The 12448-nt window shown below is 43.7% G+C and overlaps 1 pseudogene; it reads left to right on the top strand.

Annotated features, from left to right (window-relative positions):
* The window catches only part of LOC134934235 (zinc finger protein 271-like), a 115548-nt pseudogene extending 109385 nt beyond the window's left edge, over positions 1–6163 (top strand).
* The last annotated feature ends 6285 nt before the right edge of the window (positions 6164–12448 follow it).

Raw genomic sequence — 12448 nt, 5'->3', positions numbered from 1 at the left:
CTGCCAAGCTCTCAGCATGACGCTGGGACCGTACAGGACCCCTGGATCCTACATGTAGTATCCCAGGGGTACAGATTGGAATGTCGAGACGTTTCCCCTTCGCAGGCTCCTGAAGTCTGGTTTACCAAGGTCTCCCTCCGACAAGGAGGCAGTATGGGAAACAATTCACAAGCTGTATTCCCAGCAGGTGATAATCAAATTACCCCTCCTACAACAAGAAAAGGGGTATTATTCCACATTATATTGTGGTACTGAAGCCAGAAGGCTAGGTGAGACCTATTCTAAATCTAAAAAAATTTGAACACTTACAAAGGTTCAAATCAAGATGGAGTCACTCAGAGCAGTGATAACGAACCAGGAAGAAGGGGACTATATAGTGTCCCGAGACATCAGGGATGCTTACCTCCATGTCCCAAATTTGCCCTTCTCACCAAGGGTACCTCAGGTTCGTGGTACAGAACTGTCACTATCAGTTTCAGACGCTGCCGTTTGGATTGTCCACGGCACCCCGGGTCTTTACCAAGGTAATGGCCGAAATGATGATTCTTCTTCGAAGAAAAGGCATCTTAATTATCCCTTACTTGGACGATCTCCTGATAAGGGCAAAGTCCAGGGAACAGTTGGAGGTCGGAGTAGCACTATCTCGGATACTGCTACAACAGCACGGGTGGACTCTAAATATTCCAAAATCGCAGCTGATCCCGACGACAAGTCTGCTGTGCCTAGGGATGATTCTGGACACAGTCCAGAAAAAGGTGTTTCTCCCGGAAGAGAAAGCCAGGGAGTTATCCGAGCTAGTCAGGAACCTCCTAAAATCAGTGCATCATTGCACAAGGGTCCTTGTAAAAATGGTGACTTCCTACGAAGCAATTCCATTCGGCAGATTTCACGCAAGAATTTTTCAGTGGGATCTGCTGGACAAATGGTCCGGATCGCATCTTCAGATGCATCAGCGGATAACCCTATATCCAAGGACAAGGGTGTCTCTCCTGTGGTGGTTACAGAGTGCTCATCTTCTAGAGGGCCGCAGATTCGGCATTCAGGATTGGATGCTGGTGACCACGGAGGCCAGCCCGAGAGGCTGGGGAGCAGTCACACAAGGAAAAAATTTCCAGGGAGTGTGATCAAGTCTGGAGACTTTTCTCCACATAAATATACTGGAGCTAAGGGTAAATTTATAATACTCTAAGCTTAGCAAGACCTCTGCTTCAAGGTCAGCCGGTATTGATCCAGTGGGAAAAACATCACGGCAGTCGCCCACGTAAATAGACAGGGCGGCACAAGAAGCAGGAGGGCAATGGCAAAAACTGCAAGGACTTTTCGCTGGGCGGAAAATCATGTGATAGCACTGTCAGCAGTGTTTCATTCCGGGAATGGAAACTGGGAAGCAGACTTCCTCAGCAGGCATGACTTCCACCCGGCAGAGTGGAAACTTCATCGGGAAGTTTTCCACATGATTGTAAACCGTTGGGAAATACCAAAGGTGGACATGATGGCGTCCCGTCTGAACAAAAAACGGGACAGGTATTGCGCCAGGTTAAGAGACCCTCAGGCAATAGCTGTGGACGTTCTGGTAACACCGTGGATGTACCAGTCGGTGTATGTGTTCCATCCTCTGCTTCTCATACCTAAGGTACTGAGAATTATAAGACGTAGAGGAGTAAGAACTATACTCATGGCTTCGGATTGGCCAAGAAGGACTTGGTACCCGGAACTTCAAGAGATGCTCACAGAGGACTTATGGCCTCTGCCGCTAAGAAGGGACTTGTTTCAGCAAGTACCATGTCTGTTCCAAGACTTACTGCAGCTGCGTTTGACGGCATGGCGGTGGAACGCCGGATCCTAAGGGAAAAAGGCATTCCGGAAGAGGTCATTCCTACCCTGGTCAAAGCCAGAAAGGAGGTGACCGCACAACATTATCACCACATGTGGCAAAAATATGTTGCGTGGTGTGAGGCCAGAAAGGCCCCACGAAGAAATTTCAACTCGGTCGATTCCTGCATTTCCTGCAAACAGGAGTGTCTATGGGCCTCAAATTGGGGTCCATTAAGGTTCAAATTTCGGCCCTGTCGATTTTCTTCCAGAAAGAATTGGCTTCAGTTCCTGAAGTCCAGAAGTTTGTCAAGGGAGTATTGCATATACAACCCCCTTTTGTGCCTCCAGTGGCACTGTGGGATCTCAACGTAGTTCTGGGATTCCTCAAATCACATTGGTTTAAAACCAGTCAAATCTGTGGATTTGAAGCATCTCACATGAAAAGTGACCATGCTCTTGGCCCTGGCCTGGAACAGGCGAGTGTCAAATTGGTGTTTTTTTCTCAAAAAAGCCCATATCTGTTTGTCCATTCGGACAGGGCAGAGCTGCGGACTCGTCCCCAGTTCTCTCCCTAAGGTGGTGTCAGTGTTTCACCTGAACCAGCTTATTGTGGTGCCTTGCACCTACTAGGGACTTGGAGGACTCCAAGTTGCTAGATGTTGTCAGGGCCCTGAAAATATGTTTCCAGGACGGCTGGAGTCAGGAAAACTGACTTGCTGTTATCCTGTATGCACCCAACAAACTGGGTGCTCTTGCTTCTAAGCAGACTTGCTAGTTGGATGTGTAATACAATTCAGCTTGCACATTCCGTGGCAGGCCTGCCACAGCCAAAAATATGTAAATGCCCATTCCACAAGGAAGGTGGGCTCATCTTGGGCGGCTGCCCGAGGGGTCTCGGCTTTACAACTTTGCCGAGCGGCTATTTAGTCAGGGGCAAACACGTTTGTAAAATCCTACAAATTTGATACCCTGGCTAAGGAGGACCTGGAGTTCTCTCATTCGGTGCTGCAGAGTCATCCGCACTCTCCCGCCCGTTTGGGAGCTTTGGTATAATCCCCATGGTCCTTTCAGGAACCCCAGCATCCACTAGGACGATAGAGAAAATAAGAATTTACTTACCGATAATTCTATTTCTCGGAGTCCGTAGTGGATGCTGGGCGCCCATCCCAAGTGCGGATTATCTGCAATACTTGTACATAGTTACAAAAATTGGGTTATTATTGTTGTGAGCCATCTTTTCAGAGGCTCCGCTGTTATCATACTGTTAACTGGGTTCAGATCACAGGTTGTACAGTGTGATTGGTGTGGCTGGTATGAGTCTTACCCGGGATTCAAAATCCTTCCTTATTGTGTACGCTCGTCCGGGCACAGTATCCTAACTGAGGCTTGGAGGAGGGTCATAGGGGGAGGAGCCAGTGCACACCACCTGATCCTAAAGCTTTACTTTTTGTGCCCTGTCTCCTGCGGAGCCGCTATTCCCCATGGTCCTTTCAGGAACCCCAGCATCCACTACGGACTCCGAGAAATAGAATTATCGGTAAGTAAATTCTTATTTTATCACACCTATACTATTCCAAAACGTCAATAACAGGAATCACGTGATAATTCTAGCTGGCATTGGAGAAAGTGAGGAATTCTGCCTGTACCCCAAAAAAATGAAACTAACTTAGGAAAACACTGTAGACGTCTATTAGTGGCCATAATAAAAGTATTTACTGTCATTAAATTAGGTCAAATTTCTGTTATATGCATTTTTTTTTAAAAATGCAGAAAATTATATAAAGCTATTTTTTTCAGCAAAATGCGTGCTCTCATTAAATTTGGGGTACATAAAAATGGGTATAAGTACATATTTGGGTGATTTTAGGGAACTTAAAAAAAAGAGGAAACCTAATAAAAATAATTAAAAACTTCTAAGTGCCTCATTAGTCATTCAGAAGGATGTACCAGGGATTCAGAACCAAATGGCAACATTTTTAATAGGGATTTTTCATTACTTACCACCAGCTCAAAGATGGTGAAGAGAAATGCACGATAACCGCTATGGAGACTTATTAATAATAACTTATCGCCACTAACACGATACCAAATGATTGTATTTGCTATAAGTTATCAATATACTGCAGCTAATTGGATACTGCCTAACTGTCATTTCATTCCAATTTGATAACATCATTTTATTATAATTTTATATGTTTTGTATATATATGTTGTATCTGTGGCAGGAGGAAAGGGGTCTCTGTACTGCAAAGCTGACTGGAAATGGGAGTCCAGCAATTAGGCAACATACATAAAGATACCTCATGTTCCTTATACAATATAACACTACATCTGATTACAATGGTGATCTTCAGAGTATTAAATAAAAGTTTTTCTTTTTCTATTTTTTTACAGGTAACTTAAGGAGCTGGAGTCCCACTAAGAATAGAAGACAGGGCTGTGGAAAGAGACGGGAAAGGCTCCTTGTTCCCTGATCTAGCCAACTAAAGATATAATTTCTTCTTAAGCTTCTGAATGGTTCAAAGAAACGATTTTCATTTTATGGATAGAAGTTTTTATCCATTTAATGATGAGTCTCACAGGAGAGCGACCACATCTGTGTTCTGAGTGTGACAGAAGCTTTACATATAAATCACAGCTTCTCATACATCAGAGGAGTCACACAGGAGAGAAACCACATCTGTGCTCTGTGTGTGACAGAAGCTTTAAAAGTAAATCATATCTTCTCATACATCAGAGGAGTCACACAGGAGAGAAACCACATCTGTGCTCGGAGTGTGACAGAAGCTTTACACATAAATCAAAACTTATCATACATCAGAGGAGTCACACAGGAGAGAAACCATTTGAATGTTCTGAATGCAGCAAGTGTTTTTCCCAGAAGTCACTTCTTCTTATACATCAGAGGAGTCACACAGAAGAGAAACCATTTATTTGTTCTGAATGCAGCAAGTGTTTCTTCCAGAAGTCACATCTTGTTATACATCAGAGGATTCACACAGGAGAGAAACCACATCTGTGCTCTGAGTGTGACAGAAGCTTTACATGTAAATCACATCTTACCAAACATCAGAGGAGTCACACAGGAGAGAAACCACATATGTGCTCTGAGTGTGACAGAAGCTTTACATGTAAATCACATCTTATCAGACATCAGATGAGTCACACAGGAGAGAAACCATTTGAATGTTCTGAATGCAGCAAGTGTTTTCCCCAGAAGGCACCGCTTGTTATACATCAGAGAGTTCACACAGGAGAGAAACCATTTGAATGTTCTGAATGCAGCAAGTGTTTTTCCCTGAAGTCAGAGCTTGTTATACATCAGAGGAGTCACACAGGAGAAAACCCAATTATATGTTCTGAATGCAGCAAATGTTTTACCAGAAAGTCATATCTTGTTATACATCAGATGATTCACACAGGAGAGAAACCATTTAAATGTTCTGAATGTAGCAAGTGTTTTTCCCATAAGTCATTTCTTATTCGACATCAGAGGAGTCATACAGGAGAGAAATAATTTATATGTTCTGAGTGCAGCAAATGTTTTTCCCATAAGTCATATCTTGTTATACATCAGAGGAGTCACACAGGAGAGAAACCATTTACATGTTCTGAATGTAGCAAGTGTTTTACTAGAAAGAAAACACTCAGTAATCACATGCGGAGTCACTCTGAGGGCCTGAATGCAGCTTGTGTATCATAAGTAATGTAACTTATCACAACTGTATGAATTCAATGGAACCAATATCTATTTTCTGAATTTGACAAGTGTTTTATATAAATCAGTCTTGATAAAGACAGGAGAGGTCAGACAAGTGGACCTGGAGGTACTTTTCCCCTTGGGAAGGTCTCTGTGTTAGGAACTAGAGCTGCAGTATAACAATAGCCAATGACCGTGGGACTGCCATTACTGAGCTCTGTAATATACAGCTGTTCTGCTCATGCAGGTGCTGGGACTAGTAGAGAGTTCCAGCAGCTCCTCTCAGTACTGGGATTCCTTCTCTGACCAGCAGGGCTATGAGTGCTGGGTATTTCTACAGGAACAATGTATGCTGCTCTGTTTCACCGTATGGGTTATTGTACGGGGTGTTATTTTTAACCACTTTTAGATGCCATTTTGTCCATGTTTAACTCCATTTTGTATATGTATGACCTCATTGCTTTATATACTGTACATACTTTTTATTAGGATTAGTGCTTTGCAGACATATAGGCACCAGTTAGAAATATAGTGTCACGTTAAGTTACAAGTTTTCTTTCACCTTTGACATAGTGTGAAAGACATAGTGAGTGGGAAGTGTATACAGCTTTTAGGATGGCTGATTATAATAAATATATGTTCCTGTTATCAGTATCTCAGATAGAAACTGTTTAGTAAGATGTTTGGGGTATTGTGTACATAAGTAGGGGAAAGGGTACAGTTGTCTAGAATAACATAAATTATGTTATCCTGAATGACTACTGCACCCAGCGTGTAGGACTCACGAAGACCGAAGGAGGAGGAGCTGAGACATGCGCACAAGCTGAAGAGGTGCAAGGGAGCAAGCCGCAGGACCAGGAGAGGACCAACGCCAGGGAGGAGCTGCCTGTGCCTGTCACCAGAGCAACCAGAGCCGTCCGCGCTGAGTGGAGAAGACGCCGCAGAAGAGGAGGAGTCCAGCCAGCCTCAGGACCGGGGAAGGACATCCAACCTTCAGTGGAGCGGGACCCTGCAGCAAAGGAGGAGACTGACCAGCAACGGGATCACCGGCATCGCGGAGGACACCCGCTTACCGGAGCAAGGACCCACAGAAGACCCTGGCTGGCTTAAAGAAGATGGTGCAGAACAACGGGGAGGATGGCGCACTTCAGGATCCTGCATCAGGAGAGAAGATCCCCCTACATAGCGCAGCAGACCACACTGAAAAGGGTGCATCCCCGGTGCGGTGCTCTGCATCCCAGGTGGTGCCGAAGACGTTGAGTGTCGGAGGTGGCAGAAGCGCGGCAGCTTGGGGTGAGAAACCGCTGCAAACCTTCCGCTGCTAAACTCTGCAAATAGTAAATTAAGGGGGTAGGCTCCCCTCACCACAGTGCCCCACAGGATTAGTTAATTAAGGGCCCCACAGGATTAGTTAATTGAGGGGGTAGGATCCCCTCACTCTATAATGTGAATTTTGGCTCATACCGTGTGCTATAATGTGAATTTCGGCTCATACCGTGTGCTTTAGGGGTATATTCAATTGAAGTCGAAAACTGCCGTCTGTAGAAAAGACAGCTGTTTTTTACTTTTTAAGGTCGAATCGTGATTCGACCTATTCAATATGTTCGCCAATTCGGTGAATTTGACTTGTCAAAAAGCACGTGGATCGGCAGAATAGCTGCCGATCCACGTGCTTACAGCCCCCTTTTCAACCATCTCAGTCAGACATCAAAAGATGTTTGACTGAGATGCGGATCCAGAGGAGGAAAGGGGGGAGAGCTGCAGGGAGACGGGGGACTGCCACGGGCAGCCAGAGGAGATCAGCGCTACAGCCCAGCGCTGCAGCAGGATGTCACACAGCCGTGCCGCTCACAGCAGCGTCCACCCAACTCCAGCAAGCTTGCTGGAGCCGGGTGGACACTGCCGTGAGGTTGGGCGGCTGTGTGACATCCTTCTGCAGCGCTACTGTAGCACTGACATCCTCTGGCTGCCGGCGGCTGTCCCCCGTGGCTCCCCTCTCCTACTCCTGAGTCACTCATCTCAATTCCACTTGAAAAAGTCGAATTGAGATGAGATTTGAATAGGGGTTGTCAGATTCATTCCGACAAATGCATGTCGGAATGGATCTGATTTCATTTGAATATACCCCATAATGTGAATTTTGGCTCATACCGTGTGCTGTAATGTGAAAGGGGCACCAGTACTAGATAGTATAAGGAGACCTACTACATTGAAGGCCACGCCCCTTTTGAGTGGCCACGCCCCTTTTCCGGAGCGCACCTTAGGCGCGCGCATAATTGCAACCTTCACTATTTCATTCCCTCTTCAAAAATTCCTCTTCGACCACTGCACCTACATCTGTACATACACACCCTCATATCTTTATATACAGTGACACCGGTGGTGTGGGCACATACTTTCCTTTTTAGTTTTGTTTTTGGGGAGGGGAGGGGGGGGGGGGGCGCCATTTTTGATCTTGCCCTGGGCTCCAAAACCCTAGCTACGCCTCCGAGCAATATCTTTTGGGAAGTTTTGCAAGTATTGAAACTAACATTGCTGTCTGCAATATGGGGTTTCTTGTTTGAAATATATATTCACTGTGATATTTCTTTTCTTCTCACACAATATTAATGATAAATACAATATGCAATAAATTCCAAATGCAATTCAACCTTGTATGAATTCATCCCTAAATTATGATTTCGGTGTATTAAATGTTATTTTATTGTGAACCCTGGGTTGTCTGCATCTTGTAGGCACTTAGAACAATGAAAAATAACTGCGCTTAGAAACACTTTATGGATTTATATACGTGTGGTCTGTCATGTAGAATAAATAACTTAGATAAAAAGTATCAATATACAAAGTCTCACTAAGACTGTTAACATGTCACATTTATCACAACATACAAGTATTAGTAATTTAGTAGCTATTATACATAAAAGATCTAGTTAATGGTAAATGAGTGATTAAAAGCTTGTAAATCAGCACTAAAAGTTACACTTTGTATAAAGGTGTAATTGAATATTTATAGACACATCATAACAAGGTGTAAAACGTTACTCTCCTATTTGGTATTGATATATAGTTGCACTGGCGTCCCAGTGTATTACTAAAATGAATGTCCCGCAACAGATTCACACTAATTACAGTCTCATGAAGACAGCATTTGCTTGAATATAATTACCCCTTGTTGGTTCCTGACGGTTCCGTTTAGCAATATTACACGTGGTATACTTGATGCTTAATAGCGCTGTACAGAACAGCCCCGCTGGGAGATGAATGTGTCCCCACTCTCCCGTCGATGCTGCCCGCTGTTACACTTTACGGCTTGTTAATTGTGTAATGATATGCGGTCCTCACAGCGGAGGTCAGCCCAGACTCACCCGGCATACAGCAACAAGTCCCTGTGGTGGTTAATGCTGATGCTGTTTGGTGGGATCTTGTGCATTCACCCGTGATGTTACTCGGTGATCCGGACCTTTGTAGCAGAGGACGCAGGGTTCAGCTGAGAATAGCCGGGTGTAATTACAGCGGTGTGCGGGAGCTGTTCGAAGTGGCGGTGAATACCAGTTGGAGAGTAACTTCAAAAAAGTGGGCGTCAATGCGTTTCGTCTCCTAGCAACCGGAGACGGATCTTGAGGAAGTCTCCGGTTGCTAGGAGATGAAACGCGTTGACGCCCACTTTTTTGAAGTTACTCTCCAACTGGTATTCACCGCCACTTCGAACAGCTCCCGCGCACCGCTGTAATTACACCCGGCTATTCTCAGCTGAACCCTGCGTCCTCTGCTACAAAGGTCCGGATCACTGAGTAACATCACGGGTGAATGCACAAGATCCCACCAAACAGCATCAGCATTAACCACCACAGGGACTTGTTGCTGTATGCCGGGTGATTCTGGGCTGACCTCTGCCGTGAGGACCGCATATCATTACACAATTAACAAGCCGTAGAGTGTAACAGCGGGCATGCATTGACGGGAGAGTGGGGACACATTCATCTCCCAGCAGGGCTGTTCTGTACAGCGCTATTAAGCAGCAAGTATACCACGTGTAATATTGCTAAACGGAACCGTCAGGAACCAACACGGGGGTAATTATATTCAAGCAAATGCTGTCTTCATGAGACTGTAATTAGTGTGAATCTGTTGCAGGACATTCATTTTAGTAATACACTGGGACGCCAGTGCAACTATATATAAATACCAAATAGGAGAGTAACGTTTTACACCTTGTTATGATGTGTCTATAAATATTCAATTACACCTTTATACAAAGTGTAACTTTTAGTGCTGATTTACAAGCTTTTAATCACTCATTTACTATTTACTAGATCTTTTATGTATAATAGCTACTAAATTACTAATACTTGTATGTTGTGATAAATGTTACTTTTTATCAAAGATTGTTAATATGTATCAATATACAAAGTCTCACTGAGTTATTTATTCTACATGACAGACCACACATATATAAATCCATAAAGTGTTTCTAAGCGCAGAGTTATTTTTCTTTGTTCTAATTGCTTTTGTTGTGCAGCTTAGCAAGCTGTTTTACTCAGCAGCTTTAAAGAGACGCTGGTTTTAATGAAACATAACTAATCAGCGCCGGTTTGTGAAATTTGAGACTGTTGTCTCGAATTATCCATTTTTTCCTATCTTGTAGACACTACCTATATTTATTGTATGTGTTGTTTTCCATACCATTACAGCATTAACAGACTCATTACTAACACCAGATAGTCTAATTAAAGAAATGTGTTTTAACTACAGAAAGATTACTAACGATTCTTACCTTTAACAGCCGCAGCAGCATACTATGGATGAGTGCACACCAGTACAGATAAGAGGACCCTGCTGTGTGTGATCATGTGCTGCTGTCTCTCTCTCCTGTTAGGGGTTCCCACAAGGGAGGATAATGAGAGTTGTCAGCAGTGACTACTCAGCAGCTACAGCAAATCACTGTTTTTGCAAACAAACTCCTTAGTGTCACTGTCACCCCTGACATAAGCTAAACAATCTGGGAGATTTGACCTACAAAGCAGGGCAGCAGTAGATTTATGACTGAAGCAGGAGCCTGAGGTAGGGGAGTGCAAAATTGAGTGGTGGAATCTTGAGGTTCCCCTTACAGTAAAATTCCCAGTCACAGGTGAGCAGAGTGCGGTCTGTAACAGGTATAGGTAGCCAGGAGCTGACAACGGTCATGTATTGTGAGTTATTTGATCAGATATTAATTCAGGGAATCAGTAGAGACTGACAGTCCCATATTATGTATGTTTCTTATCACACCATTCTCTTCCCAGAGCGGTCATCTGCCCAATTCTCCCCCTACTCAGAAAGCAATGGGTCTGTGGTCACTCAGAATAGATGCTACAACTGAGACGGTATCAGGATGATAGGTCAACAGGCCTCTGTTTGATGGGTTCAAAGGGTCGACATGACAATAGTTACAAATTTGGGGGGGATTCAGTCTTTTTTCAACTTTCGCTTAATGTACAATCCATGTCACAAAGGATTACCTGTAGTAAGCCGGAAGCATGGCGAGTGAAGCGTTTCTACTAATGGTGGTCACATATGGTTAAACAAAGAAAATAAAACGTGTCAAGCATTTCTGTGTCCACCTTTTGTACCTGTCGACCTTATATACTGTCTACCTTTAACCTTTTGACCATGTTGACCTTATACCTATTGGCTGTCCGTTTAATTACTGTAGATCTTTTAATACAGACTGACTGACACGCTGGAGATGGGGTTTTTTTTTGCCACTACTCCCCATTACCTCCCACGAAACGGCCACTTCCTGTCATTCACTTGCGGTGACCGTAATTGCAAATTGCGCGTTTTCACTGCCGCAGTGGCATAGCATACTACAAAGGATCAGGCTCACTATCTATGGGATTTCCACATTTGATTTTACATTTTCAAAATCCTCCTCTCCCAGTCCATTATCCATTGGATTCCCGGCACTGGGATGTGTATATGTAACTGGTGAGGTCCTCTTCAGGAGAGATTTTTGAATAATTATATGCTCTTGGTGATGGGATCAGAAGATCCCTTCTGTATTATTACAATATTTATTCTAAGCCCTATGCCCTTCTCTGGTAAATTTGCTTCCCCTCCCCCTCTCATAGCAGCTGTTCCTGCTCCCGCCTTACCTCGTTTTCTTTTTGCTTTTCCTCTCTCTCCACTTACTCATCATCCCTACTTGTTACTATGGTTTTTACACATTCCCTGGTGTGTCCTGTCATTTCCATGACCTCGCCCTAGGTTTTCTCCTTAGGGATCTTTGTGGCTTTGGTCATTCATCGAGGCATCAAACCCTCGGCAATACCTCTCCCTTGCCATAATTTTACTGTTATGGTTTTTTTTCACCCTTACTCCACTCTCACATTGGCAATCTTCCAGTTGTCCTCCAATTCTACTGCAATTTGGTCATTTTTAGTATCCATGTGCTGCTCACCTTGCCCCTGGTCTCTCAGTGCTCTTCTCAATATGATCCTCCACTAGACTTAGTGGTTAATTTAGGAAACATTGGGATGTAAAAACCAGCACTACTGTTTGTGTTTATGCCCAATATTTAAAAAGGCAATGCTTTTACTAGCTAGAGATGGGTAATAAAAGCATTGCCCTTTTAAATTTTGGGCATAAACATGATCAGAAGTGGTGGTTTTATAACCCAAAGCTTCTTAAATAAACCCCTTAGAGTCTAAAGGCTAAGGGCTAAACTCTCCCAATAAGATAATTATAGCACTGTAATTCTTTGTGACAAAATGCAGATATAATTTTATTACAGGTAACTAATTTTAAACATATTTACCTGTGCCCGCCTTCTAAATCTCTGCAATTCTTTTATTCTACCAGTTTTAAGAAACAAAAGCAGATCTCCATTCTAATCTGAACTTCTTTATCCCTGAATTTGTTATCTCCTATCTGGACCCTGTTATGAAAGACCCC

The sequence above is a fragment of the Pseudophryne corroboree genome, chromosome 6 (genome assembly GCF_028390025.1).
Source record: "Pseudophryne corroboree isolate aPseCor3 chromosome 6, aPseCor3.hap2, whole genome shotgun sequence".
Taxonomy (NCBI): Eukaryota; Metazoa; Chordata; class Amphibia; order Anura; family Myobatrachidae; genus Pseudophryne; species Pseudophryne corroboree.
The sequence above is the reverse complement of the archived record's forward strand: the minus strand, read 5'-3'. Positions and strand labels throughout refer to the sequence as shown.